Raw genomic sequence first — 14,670 nt, 5'->3', positions numbered from 1 at the left:
ATTTATTAACCCCTAATCTGCCCCCCACAACGTCGCCGACACCTGCCTACACTTATTAACCCCTAATCTGCCGAGCGGACCTGAGCGCTACTATAATAAAGTTATTAACCCCTAATCCGCCTCACTAACCCTATCATAAATAGTATTAACCCCTAATCTGCCCTCCCTAACATCGCCGACACCTAACTTCAATTATTAACCCCTAATCTGACGACCGGAGCTCACCGCTATTCTAATAAATTGATTAACCCCTAAAGCTAAGTCTAACCCTAACACTAACACCCCCCTAACTTAAATATAATTTTTATCTAACGAAATAAATTAACTCTTATTAAATAAATAATTCCTATTTAAAGCTAAATACTTACCTGTAAAATAAATCCTAATATAGCTACAATATAAATTATAATTATATTATAGCTATTTTAGGATTAATATTTATTTTACAGGCAACTTTGTAATTATTTTAACCAGGTACAATAGCTATTAAATAGTTAAGAACTATTTAATAGTTACCTAGTTAAAATAATAACAAATTTACCTGTAAAATAAATCCTAACCTAAGATATAATTAAACCTAACACTACCCTATCAATAAATTAATTAAATAAACTACCTACAATTACCTACAATTAACCTAACACTACACTATCAATAAATTAATTAAACACAATTGCTAAAAATAAATACAATTAAATAAACTATCTAAAGTACAAAAAATAAAAAAGAGCTAAGTTACAGAAAATAAAAAAATATTTACAAACATAAGAAAAATATTACAACAATTTTAAACTAATTACACCTACTCTAAGCCCCCTAATAAAATAACAAAGCCCCCCAAAATAAAAAATTCCCTACCCTATTCTAAAATACAAAAATTACAAGCTCTTTTACCTTACCAGCCCTGAACAGGGCCCTTTGCGGGGCATGCCCCAAGAAGTTCAGCTCTTTTGCCTGTAAAAAAAAACATACAATACCCCCCCCCCAACATTACAACCCACCACCCACATACCCCTAATCTAACCCAAACCCCCCTTAAATAAACCTAACACTAATCCCCTGAAGATCTTCCTACCTTGTCTTCACCATCCAGGTATCACCGATCCGTCCTGGCTCCAAGATCTTCATCCAACCCAAGCGGGGGTTGGCGATCCATAATCCGGTGCTCCAAAGTCTTCCTCCTATCCGGCAAGAAGAGGACATCCGGACCGGCAAACATCTTCTCCAAGCGGCATCTTCTATGTTCTTCCATCCGATGACGACCGGCTCCATCTTGAAGACCTCCAGCGCGGATCCATCCTCTTCTTCCGACGACTAGACGACGAATGACGGTTCCTTTAAGGGACGTCATCCAAGATGGCGTCCCTCGAATTCCGATTGGCTGATAGGATTCTGTCAGCCAATCGGAATTAAGGTAGGAATTTTCTGATTGGCTGATGGAATCAGCCAATCAGAATCAAGTTCAATCCGATTGGCTGATCCAATCAGCCAATCAGATTGAGCTCGCATTCTATTGGCTGTTCCGATCAGCCAATAGAATGCGAGCTCAATCTGATTGGCTGATTGGATCGGCCAATCGGATTGAACTATATTCTGATTGGCTGATTCCATCAGCCAATCAGAAAATTCCTACCTTAATTCTGATTGGCTGATAGAATCCTATCAGCCAATCGGAATTCGAGGGACGCCATCTTGGATGACGTCCCTTAAAGGAACCGTCATTCGTCGTCTAGTCGTCGGAAGAAGAGGATGGATCCGCGCTGGAGGTCTTCAAGATGGAGCCGGTCGTCATCGGATGGAAGAACATAGAAGATGCCGCTTGGAGAAGATGTTTGCCGGTCCGGATGTCCTCTTCTTGCCGGATAGGAGGAAGACTTTGGAGCACCGGATTATGGATCGCCAACCCCCGCTTGGGTTGGATGAAGATCTTGGAGCCAGGACGGATCGGTGATACCTGGATGGTGAAGACAAGGTAGGAAGATCTTCAGGGGATTAGTGTTAGGTTTATTTAAGGGGGGTTTGGGTTAGATTAGGGGTATGTGGGTGGTGGGTTGTAATGTTGGGGGGGGGGGTATTGTATGTTTTTTTTTACAGGCAAAAGAGCTGAAATTCTTGGGGCATGCCCCGCAAAGGGCCCTGTTCAGGGCTGGTAAGGTAAAAGAGCTTGTAATTTTTGTATTTTAGAATAGGGTAGGGAATTTTTTATTTTGGGGGGCTTTGTTATTTTATTAGGGGGCTTAGAGTAGGTGTAATTAGTTTAAAATTGTTGTAATATTTTTCTTATGTTTGTAAATATTTTTTTATTTTCTGTAACTTAGTTCTTTTTTATTTTTTGTACTTTAGATAGTTTATTTAATTGTATTTATTTTTAGCAATTGTGTTTAATTAATTTATTGATAGTGTAGTGTTAGGTTAATTGTAGGTAGTTTATTTAATTATTTTATTGATAGGGTAGTGTTAGGTTTAATTATATCTTAGGTTAGGATTTATTTTACAGGTAAATTTGTAATTATTTTAACTAGGTAACTATTAAATAGTTCTTAACTATTTAATAGCTATTGTACCTGGTTAAAATAAATACAAAGTTACCTGTAAAATAAATATTAATCCTAAAATAGCTATAATATAATTATAATTTATATTGTAGCTATATTAGGATGTATTTTACAGGTAAGTATTTAGCTTTAAATAGGAATAATTTATTTAATAAGAGTTAATTTATTTCGTTAGATAAAAATTATATTTAACTTAGGGGGTGTTAGTGTTAGGGTTAGACTTAGCTTTAGGGGTTAATACATTTATTAGAATAGCGGTGAGCTCCGGTCGGCAGATTAGGGGTTAATAATTGAAGGTAGGTGTCGGCGATGTTAGGGAGGGCAGATTAGGGGTTAATACTATTTATGATAGGGTTAGTGAGGCGGATTAGGGGTTAATAACTTTATTATAATAGCGCTCAGGTCCGCTCGGCAGATTAGGGGTTAATAAGTGTAGGTAGGTGTCGGCGACGTTGTGGGGGGCAGATTAGGGGTTAATAAATATAACATAGGGGTCGGCGATGTTAGGGCAGCAGATTAGGGGTACATAGGGATAACGTAGGTGGCGGCGGTTTACGGAGCGGCAGATTAGGGGTTAAAAGTGTAATGCAGGGGTCAGCGATAGCGGGGGCGGCAGATTAGGGGTTAATAAGTGTAAGGCTAGGGGTGTTTAGACTCGGGGTACATGTTAGGGTGTTAGGTGCAGACGTAGGAAGTGTTTCCCCATAGGAAACAATGGGGCTGCGTTAGGAGCTGAACGCTGCTTTTTTGCAGGTGTTAGGTTTTTTTTCAGCTCAAACAGCCCCATTGTTTCCTATGGGAGAATCGTGCACGAGCACGTTTTTGAGGCCGGCCGCGTCCGTAAGCAGCTCTGGTATCGAGAGTTGCATTTGCGGTAAAAATGCTCTACGCTCCTTTTTTGGAGCCTAACGCAGCATTTGTTTTAACTCTCGATACCAGAGTTAAATTTATGGTGCGGCCAGAAAAAAGCCCGCGGAGCGTTAACAGCCCTTTTACCGCCGAACTCTAAATCTAGGCCTGTGTATAGTGGCGGCGATGTTGGGGGTGGCAGATTAGGGGTTAAATAATGTAGGTAGATGGCGGCGATGTTAGGGGTGGCAGATTAGGGGTTAATAATATTTAAGTAGTGTTTGCGATGTGGGAGTGCAGTGGTTTAGGGGTTAATATGTTTATTATGGTGGTGGCGATGTCAGGAGCGGCAGATTAGGGGTTAATAATTTTATTTTAGTGTTTGCAATATGGGAGGGCCTCGGTTTAGGGGTTAATAGGTAGTTTATGGGTGTTAGTGTACTTTTTAGCACTTTAGTTATGAGTTTTATGCTACAGCTTTGTAACGTAAAACTAATAACTACTGACTTTAGATGGCGGTACCGATCTTGGCGTTATAGGCTGTACCGCTCACTTTTTGGCCTCCCAGGCAGATTCGTAATACTGGCGCTATGGAAGTCCCATTGAAAAATGACTTTTTGAAAGCTGCGGTAATTACGTTGCGTTATGGCCAAAAAAGTGTGCGGTGCAGCCGGCTTCGATGAGGATGGATGTCGGGTCTTCAAAAACTGTAAGTGGATCTTCGGTGGTTAGTGTTAAGCTTTTTTTAAGGGTATATTGGGTGGGTTTTATTTTTAGATTAGGGGTTTGGACACTTGAAAAAGAGCTAAATGCCCTTTTAAGGCCAATGCCCATCCAAATGCCCTGTTCAGGGCAATGGGGAGCTTAGGTTTTTTAGTTAGGTTTTTATTTGGGGGGTTGGTTGTGTGGGTGGTGGGTTTACTGTTGGGGGGTGTTTGTATTTTTTTTTTACAGGTAAAAGAGCTGATTTCTTTGGGGCAATGCCCTGCAAAAGGCCCTTTTAAGGGCTATTGGTAGTTTAGTTTAGGCTAGGTTTTTTTTTATTTTGGGGGGGCTTTTTTATTTTGATAGGGCTTTTAGATTAGGTGTAATTAGTTTAAATATCTGATCATTTTTTTTTTATTTTGTGTAATTTAGTGTTTGCTTTTTTTGTAATTTAGGTAATTGTATTTAATTTAGGTAATTGATGTAATTTTAGTTTAATGTTAGGTGTTAGTGTAACTCAGGCTAGGTTTTATTTTACAAGTAAATTTGTACTTATTTTAGCTAGGTAGTTAGTAAATAGTTAATAACTAGTAACTATTCTATCTAGTTAAAATAAAAACAAACTTGCCTGTAAAATAAAAAACATAATTTATGCTTACCTGATAAATTCCTTTCTCCTGTAGTGTAGTCAGTCCATGGGTCATCCATTACTTATGGGATTATATCTCCTCCCTAACAGGAAGTGCAAGAGGATCACCCAAGCAGAGCTGCTATATAGCTCCTCCCATCTACGTCATACCCAGTCATTAGACCCAAACCAAACGAGAAAGGAGAAACTATAGGGTGCAGTGGTGACTGGAGTTTAATTTAAAATTTAGACCTGCCGTAAAAAACAGGGCGGGCCGTGGACTGACTACACTACAGGAGAAAGGAATTTATCAGGTAAGCATAAATTATGTTTTCTCCTGTTAAGTGTAGTCAGTCCACGGGTCATCCATTACTTATGGGATACCAATACCAAAGCTAAAAGTACACTGATGACGGGAGGGACAGGCAGGATCTTTACACAGAAGGAACCACTGCCTGTAGAACCTTTCTCCCAAAAACAGCCTCCGAAGAAGCAAAAGTGTCAAATTTGTAAAATTTTGAAAAAGTGTGAAGTGAAGACCAAGTTGCAGCCTTGCAAATCTGTTCAACAGAGGCCTCATTCTTAAAGGCCCAAGTGGAAGCCACAGCTCTAGTAGAATGAGCTGTAATCCCTTCAGGAGGCTGCTGTCCAGCAGTCTCATAGGCTAAACGTATTATGCTACGAAGCCAAAAAGAGAGAGAGGTAACCGAAGCTTTTTGACCTCTCCTCTGTCCAGAATAAACGACAAACAGGGAAGAAGTTTGACGAAAATCCTTAGTTGCCTGCAAATAAAATTTCAGGGCACGGACGACGTCCAGATTGTGCAGAAGTCGTTCCTTCTTTGAAGAAGGATTAGGGCACAATGATGGAACAACAATCTGTTGATTAATATTCTTGTTAGTGACTACCTTAGGTAAGAACCCAGGTTTAGTACGCAGAACTACCTTGTCTGAATGAAAAATCAGATAAGGAGAATCACAATGTAAGGCCGATAACTCAGAGACTCTTCGAGCCGAGGAAATAGCCATTAAAAACAGAACTTTCCAAGATAACAGCTTGATATCAATGGAATGAAGGGGTTCAAACGGAACACCTTGCAGAACGTTAAGAACTAAATTTAAGCTCCACGGCGGAGCAACAGTCTTAAACACAGGCTTAATCCTAGCCAAAGCCTGACAGAAAGCCTGAACGTCTGGAACGTCTGACAGACGTTTGTGTAAAAGGATAGACAGAGCTGAGATCTGTCCCTTTAACGAACTAGCAGATAAGCCCTTTTCTAAACCTTCTTGTAGAAAAGACAATATCCTAGGAATCCTAACCTTACTCCATGAGTAACTCTTGGATTCGCACCAATATAAGTATTTACGCCATATTTTATGGTAAATTTTCCTGGTAACAGGTTTCCTAGCCTGTATTAAGGTATCAATCACTGACTCCGAGAATCCCCGCTTTGATAGAATCAAGCGTTCAATCTCCATGCAGTCAGCCTCAGAGAAATTAGATTTGGATGTTTGAAAGGACCCTGAATCAGAAGGTCCTGTCTCAGAGGCAGAGACCATGGTGGACAGGACGACATGTCCACTAGATCTGCATACCAGGTCCTGCGTGGCCACGCAGGCGCTATTAGAATCATCGATGCTCTCTCCTGTTTGATCCTGGCAATCAATCGAGGAAGCATCGGGAAGGGTGGAAACACATAAGCCATGTTGAAAACCCAAGGTGCTGTCAGAGCATCTATCAGTACCGCTCCCGGGTCCCTGGACCTGGATCCGTAACAAGGAAGCTTGGCGTTCTGGCGAGACGCCATGAGATCCAGATCTGGTTTGCCCCAATGATGAAGCAGTTGGGCAAACACCTCCGGATGAAGTTCCCACTCCCCCGGATGAAAAGTCTGGCGACTTAGGAAATCCGCCTCCCAGTTCTCCACGCCTGGGATGTGGATCGCTGACAGGTGGCAAGAGTGAGACTCTGCCCAGCGAATTATTTTTGAGACTTCCATCATTGCTAGGGAACTCCTTGTCCCTCCCTGATGGTTGATGTAAGCCACAGTCGTGATGTTGTCCGACTGAAACCTGATGAACCTCAGAGTTGCTAACTGAGGCCAAGCCAGAAGAGCATTGAAAACTGCTCTTAATTCCAGAATGTTTATTGGAAGGAGTCTCTCCTCCTGAGTCCATGATCCCTGAGTCTTCAGGGAATTCCAGACAGCGCCCCAACCTAGCAGGCTGGCGTCTGTTGTTACAATCGTCCAATCTGGCCTGCTGAAGGGCATCCCCCTGGACAGATGTGGCCGAGAAAGCCACCATAGAAGAGAATCTCTGGTCTCTTGATCCAGATTTAGCATAGGGGACAAATCTGAGTAATCCCCATTCCACTGACTTAGCATGCACAATTGCAGCGGTCTGAGATGCAGGCGTGCAAAAGGTACTATGTCCATTGCCGCTACCATTAAGCCGATTACCTCCATGCATTGAGCCACTGACGGGTGTTGAATGGAATGAAGGACACGGCAAGCATTTAGAAGTTTTGATAACCTGTCCTCTGTCAGGTAAATTTTCATTTCTACAGAATCTATAAGAGTCCCTAAGAAGGGAACTCTTGTGAGTGGCAATAGAGAACTCTTTTCTACGTTCACCTTCCACCCATGCAACCTTAGAAATGCCAGAACTAACTCTGTATGAGATTTGGCAGTCTGGAAACTTGACGCTTGTATCAGAATGTCGTCTAGGTACGGAGCTACCGCTATTCCTCGCGGTCTTAGTACCGCCAGAAGAGAGCCCAGAACCTTTGTAAAGATTCTTGGAGCTGTAGCTAACCCGAAGGGAAGAGCTACAAACTGGTAATGCCTGTTTAGGAAGTCAAACCTTAGATACCTGTAATGATCCTTGTGAATCGGTATGTGAAGGTAGGCATCCTTTAAATCCACTGTGGTCATGTACTGACCCTCTTGGATCATAGGTAAGATGGTCCGAATAGTTTCCATTTTGAACGATGGAACTCTTAGGAATTTGTTTAGGATCTTTAAGTCCAAGATTGGTCTGAAGGTTCCCTCTTTTTTGGGAACCACAAACAGATTTGAGTAAAACCCTTGTCCGTGTTCCGACCGCGGAACTAGGTGGATCACTCCCATTAGTAAAAGGTCTTGTACACAGCGTAGAAACGCCTCTTTCTTTATCTGGTTTGCTGACAACCTTGAAAGATGAAATCTCCCTTTTGGAGGAGAAGCTTTGAAGTCCAGAAGATATCCCTGAGATATGATCTCTAATGCCCAGGGATCCTGGACATCTCTTGCCCAAGCCTGGGCGAAGAGAGAAAGTCTGCCCCCCACTAGATCCGTTTCCGGATCGGGGGCCCTCACTTCATGCTGTCTTAGGGGCAGCAGCAGGTTTTCTGGCCTGCTTGCCCTTGTTCCAGAACTGGTTAGGTTTCCAGCCCTGTCTGTAGCGAGCAACAGTTCCTTCCTGTCTTGGAGCGGAAGAAGTTGATGCTGCTCCTGCCTTGAAGTTACGAAAGGCACGAAAATTAGACTGTTTAGCCCTTGGTTTGGCCCTGTCTTGAGGCAGGGCATGGCCCTTACCTCCAGTAATGTCAGCGATAATTTCTTTCAAACCGGGCCCGAATAATGTCTGCCCTTTGAAAGGGATGTTAAGCAATTTAGATTTAGAAGTCACATCGGCTGACCAGGATTTAAGCCACAGCGCCCTATGCGCTTGAATGGCGAATCCGGAGTTCTTAGCCGTAAGTTTAGTTAAGTGTACTACGGCATCAGAAATAAATGAATTAGCTAGCTTAAGGACTTTAAGCTTGTCTATAATCTCATCCAATGGAGCTGTGCTAAGGGTCTCTTCCAGAGACTCAAACCAGAATGCCGCCGCAGCCGTGACAGGCGCAATGCATGCAAGGGGTTGTAATATAAAACCTTGCTGAACAAACATTTTCTTAAGGTAACCCTCTAACTTTTTATCTATTGGGTCTGAAAAAGCACAGCTATCCTCCACCGGGATAGTGGTGCGCTTAGCCAGAGTAGAAACTGCTCCCTCCACCTTAGGGACCGTTTGCCATAAGTCCTGTGTGGTGGCGTCTATTGGAAACATTTTTCTAAATATAGGAGGGGGTGAAAAAGGCACACCGGGTCTATCCCACTCCTTGTTAACAATTTCTGTAAGCCTTTTAGGTATAGGAAAAACGTCAGTACACGCCGGTACCGCAAAATATTTATCCAGCCTACATATTTTCTCTGGAATTGCAACCGTGTTACAATCATTCAGAGCCGCTAATACCTTCCCTAGTAATACACGGAGGTTCTCAAGCTTAAATTTAAAATTTGAAATGTCTGAGTCCAGTTTACTTGGATCAGATCCGTCACCCACAGAATGAAGCTCTCCGTCCTCATGTTCTGCAAATTGTGACGCAGTATCAGACATGGCTCTATTATTATCAGCGCACTCTGTTCTTACCCCAGAGTGATCGCGTTTACCCCTAAATTCTGGTAATTTAGATAGTACTTCAGTCATAACATTAGCCATGTCTTGCAAAGTGATTTGTATGGGCCGCCCTGATGTACTTGGCTCCACAATATCACGCACCTCCTGAGCGGGAGGCGAAGGTACTGACACGTGAGGAGAGTTAGTTGGCATAACTTCCCCCTCGTTGTCTGGTGAAATTTTCTTTACATGTACAGATTGGCTTTTATTTAAAGTAGCATCAATGCAATTAGTACACAAATTTCTATTGGGCTCCACATTGGCTTTTAAACATAGTGAACAAAGAGATTCATCTGTGTCAGACATGTTTAAACAGACTAGCAATGAGACTAGCAAGCTTGGAAAATACTTTTCAAATAAATTTACAAGCAATATAAAAAACGCTACTGTGCCTTTAAGAAGCACAAAAAAAAAACTATCACAGTTGAAATAACAATGAACCAAATTAGTTATAGCAACCAAATTTTCACAGTAAATGTATTAAGTTAGCAAAGGATTGCACCCACCAGCAAATGGATGATTAACCCCTTAATACCCAAAAACGGATAACAATTTAATATTAACGTTTTTATCACAGTCAAAACACACTCTCACAGGTCTCCTGTGAGTGATTACCTCCCTCAAAACTAGTTTTGGAGACCCCTGAGCTCTGTAGAGACGTCCTGGATCATGGAGGAAGAAATAGGAAGACTGTGACTAAATTTTTACTGCGCAATAAAGCGCTAAAAATAGGCCCCTCCCACTCATATTACAACAGTGGGGAAGCTCAGTAAACTGATTTTATTCAGAAACAAACGACAGCCATGTGGTAAAAATCATGCCCATAAAGTTTTATCACCAAGTACCTCAGAAAAAAACGATTAACATGCCAGTAAACGTTTTAAAAAATGAAATTATGAAATGTTATTAGTAAGCCTGCTGCTAGTCGCTTTCACTGCAGTGTAGGCTCAAATGTTACTTAAATATAAACAGTATTTTCTTAGTGAAATTCCATTCCCCAGAAATACCTCAGAGTATACATACATACATATCAGCCTGATACCAGTCGCTACTACTGCATTTAAGGCTGCACTTACATTACATCGGTATTAGTAGTATTTTCTCAGTCAATTCCATTCCTTAGAAAATAATATACTGCAACATACCTCCTTGCAGGTGAGCCCTGCCTGCTATCCCCTGTTCTGAAGTTACCTCACTCCTCAGAATGGCCGAGAACAGCAAGTGGATCTTAGTTACGACCGCTAAGATCATACACAAACTCAGGTAGATTCTTCTTCTAATGCTGCCTGAGAAGAAACAACACACTCCGGTGCCGTTTAAAATAACAAACTTTTGATTGAAGAAATAAAAACTAAGTTTAACAACCACAGTCCTCTCACACGTCCTGTTAGGGAGGAGATATAATCCCATAAGTAATGGATGACCCGTGGACTGACTACACTTAACAGGAGAAATAAACCCATACGGCTAGATTTAGAGTTTGGCGTTAGCTGTCAAAAGCAGCGTTAAGGGGTCCTAACGCTGCTTTTGAACGCCCGCAGGAAAGGGTCTACCGCTCACTTTCTTTCTGCGACTCGAGGCTACCGCAGATCCCCTTACGTCAATTGCTTTTCCTATCTTTTCTATGGGATTTGCATAACACTGGTATTTAGAGTCTTGGAAGAAGTGAGCGGTAGACCCTCTACCGACAAGACTCCAGCCGCAAAAAAAGTCAGTAGTTAAGAGCTTTATGGGCTAACACCGGAACATAAAGCTCTTAACTAGTGTGCTACAAAGTACACTAATACCCATAAACTACATATGTACCCCTAAACCGAGGCCCCCCCCACATCGCAAACCCTCTAATAAAAAATTTTAACCCCTAATCTGCTGACCGGACACCGCCACCACCTACATTATAGTTATGAACCCCTAATCTGCTGCCCCTAACATCGCCGCTACCTAACTACAATTATTAACAAAGAAAAACAAAAGTACTAATGGCACTGCTGAGAGTAAGAGATTGGGGTAGCCTATGAATCTCTGGATTTAGAGATAGAGTATATATGGATTTGTATCTGTAATCCTGGCTTGATTGCAATATGGCTGAGGTGCTGTGTACTTGTATACTGAAACACTCAAAATCAATCCTGGATAGCACTCTTTCCCAATCTGGGGTGGCAAAATTTGGGCACAGACTGGATAACTTTGGAGTGGGAGTGCTGGGGGGTATTTAAAATATAACCTTTATTAGGAAATTTAAAATAAAAACCAAAAACACACACAAAAATTCTACATATATACAATGTTAAAAACACAGGGTTTGGTCGGATTTATTTCAATCCAATGTTTTCTATTTGAATCAAGTAGTAATACCTTGGGTTTTATATTAATTCATTTTGAGTTATTTTTTTTCAGTTAAGGTCAGTATAAGTCTAATTTGCGTATATAATACGTGGTATTTATAGACCTTACACCGCTGTATTAATAAATCTGTTATTCCTTGTCTAATTGATCTAAGTTACAGTCGATCTTGTCTTCCTAAGTTCTTTATTGAACGTACAAGTAGTAGTGCAATTTTGTAGGGACTGATTTAAAGTGATATGCGGCAGAGTCTAGTTTATCTTATTACAAATATTGACGTTGTAAATTGAATATCACTGTTATTTTCAGAATGATTTTTTGGAATGTTGGATGTGGGATAAGTGATGTTCTAGATTTAGAGCTCTGCTTATGGTAGTCAGCTAATTATTTTGCTGGCAACTACTATCTAAATATGTTACAAGTTGTGCCTGATATATTCCAAGGCTGTTAGATTGAACTACGGTAACTGCTGTCTAAATATACTAGCACAGTGGCCTGGTATCTTACCAGATTATCATACTACGTTCTCAAGCGCTTAAAAAAGCATATATATAGTTAATATAAGATCTCTTACACTATTACTGATGGTTTTGCTTAGTACAAAGTGCTTGTCTAAAGTCTCTCAAAATATTTGATTAAATTCTATATTTAGTAAGAATGTTCTTTTATGCTTGAAAGTATGTATGGAGGTCTGAGTAGATTGCTGAAACTCAGCTTAATAAAATTAACTGTGTCAAACAGAGTATTTTTGTCATCTTTGTAATTTTGCTGGTTAGCGTGGCAATGTGCTTGGACAAGGTTTTTAATGTTACATTGTCATTAGCTCATCTATATGGATAATATTGTGTGACAAACTGTTCTTAAACTGCTTGTATAGATGTACTAGTAATACCACTTTTATCGTTCAACACTACATAAATTAACTTAGCTTATAAATTATAATCAACATTGAATTTGTTTAAAACGGATATTCTCAATATCTATTGATCCAGAATGGGTCTGGTATTACTGCTGATTTTAGCGTTTTTTCTATTGCATACTAATATTCCCTACATTGGCTGTAATATATATTGAATATGTATGTTCACAAAAAGCTTTAGAAAACAATAATGCCGATATTAGCACTACAACTTTAAGTTGAATTATATTTTGTATTTTATCACCACTGGATAATTTTAGCATTAGAAAAGATACGGTCTGACATTGTTACAAAATATAGCCATCTGGTAGTGTCAAATTACTTTGCTGTATCGACTCTAACTAAGTTGTTCTAAATTGATATAGATACGGCTTGCAGCTTGGCGTTTTTTGTGTTTATAAAATATTGGGTATTGAGGTATAATATTTAGCTCCCCCCTTTTCCCGTGCTATTATGCTTTTAACAACACCTCACTGTGATTGCCGATTAAGAATGCAGCAGAATATACGGTATTGAATTGAACCCTGTTTCAGGGATTGTTAACTCGACTCATAGATACTGCTACTTTTGTTGTCAAATTAAAGACCAAATAACCTGCTATTTAAAAAATGTTAGGAGGCATTCACAACAAACATTTCCCTAACATGTTTCGCCACTAACGTGGCTTTTTCAAAGGGTACGGCGCGGCCAAAATTGTGTCTTTTTATTGGCTCGCACTCCTTCTCCTATTGGAAGTTGTTTTGACAAATCCGGAGGTTCGTTGCATCGAGCAAATCACTCGATGCAGATTAGTTTATACTTATGTAAGGCAAAATGTCATTGGAAAGGGCTGTTTTCTCATTCTAGCCTTATGTATGCTTTAAAATTTTTATGAATGAAGGTTGTTATGCAAAATAAAAGTACAAGCGGAACTATTATTGTACTGTTGTGTTATTTATTAAACGGTATAACGTATCCATAAAATTTAAACACAGGGTTTATCTTTTGATTGATTATGGGCTGTTAGTGCTTCCCGTAAGATATTTTAAACTAACAAATGATACTCAAATATGATTTGAATATACAATTACTGTAAAGCATTTATCTGATGGACTGGGATGTAAATTGATGTTAGTTTTAATTTGTAGTTAGTATTTGTCTGATAATCAAGATGAAATGTTTCACTGAAAATACAAGATATGACAAATATTAACAAATATCAATTGAGCCATCCCTGTCCTTACAAGCTTAGGCCTAGATTTGGAGTTTGGCGGTAGATGGGCTGTTAACGCTCCACGGGCTTTTTTCTGGCCGCACCATAAAATTAACTCTGGTATCGAGAGTTCAATAAAATGCTGCGTTAGGCTCCAAAAAAGGAGCATAGAGCATTTTTACCGCAAATGCAACTCTCGATACCAGAGTTGCTTACGGACGCGGCCAGCCTCAAAAACGTGCTCGTGCACGATTCTCCCATAGGAAACAATGGGGCTGTTTGAGCTGAAAAAAAACCTAACACCTGCAAAAAAGCAGCGTTCAGCTCCTAACGCATCCCCATTGTTTCCTATGGGGAAACACTTCCTACGTCTGCACCTAACACCCTAACATGTACCCCGAGTCTAAACACCCCTAACCTTACACTTCTTAACCCCTAATCTGCCGCCCCCGCTATCGCTGACCCCTGCATATTATTATTAACCCCTAATCTGCCGCTCCGTACACCGCCGCAACCTACGTTATCCCTATGTACCCCTAATCTGCTGCCCCTAACACCGCCGACCCCTATATTATATTTATTAACCCCTAATCTGCCCACCACAACGTCGCCTGACACCTACCTACACTTATTAACCCCTAATCTGCCGAGCGGACCTGAGCGCTACTATAATAAAGTTATTAACCCCTAACCCGCCTCACTAACCCTATCATAAATAGTATTAACCCCTAATCTGCCCTCCCTAACATCGCCGACACCTAACTTCAATTATTAAGCCCTAATCTGACGACCGGAGCTCATCGCTACTATAATAAATGGATTAACCCCTAAAGCTAAGTCTAACCCTAACACTAACACCCCCCTAAGTTAAATATAATTTAAATCTAACGAAATTAATTAACTCTTATTAAATAAATTATTCCTATTTAAAGCTAAATACTTACCTGTAAAATAAATCCTAATATAGCTACAATATAAATTATAATTATATAATA

The sequence above is a fragment of the Bombina bombina genome, chromosome 6, assembly GCF_027579735.1.
Source record: "Bombina bombina isolate aBomBom1 chromosome 6, aBomBom1.pri, whole genome shotgun sequence".
Lineage (NCBI taxonomy): Eukaryota > Metazoa > Chordata > Amphibia > Anura > Bombinatoridae > Bombina > Bombina bombina.
Note: the sequence above shows the minus strand (reverse complement) of the source record.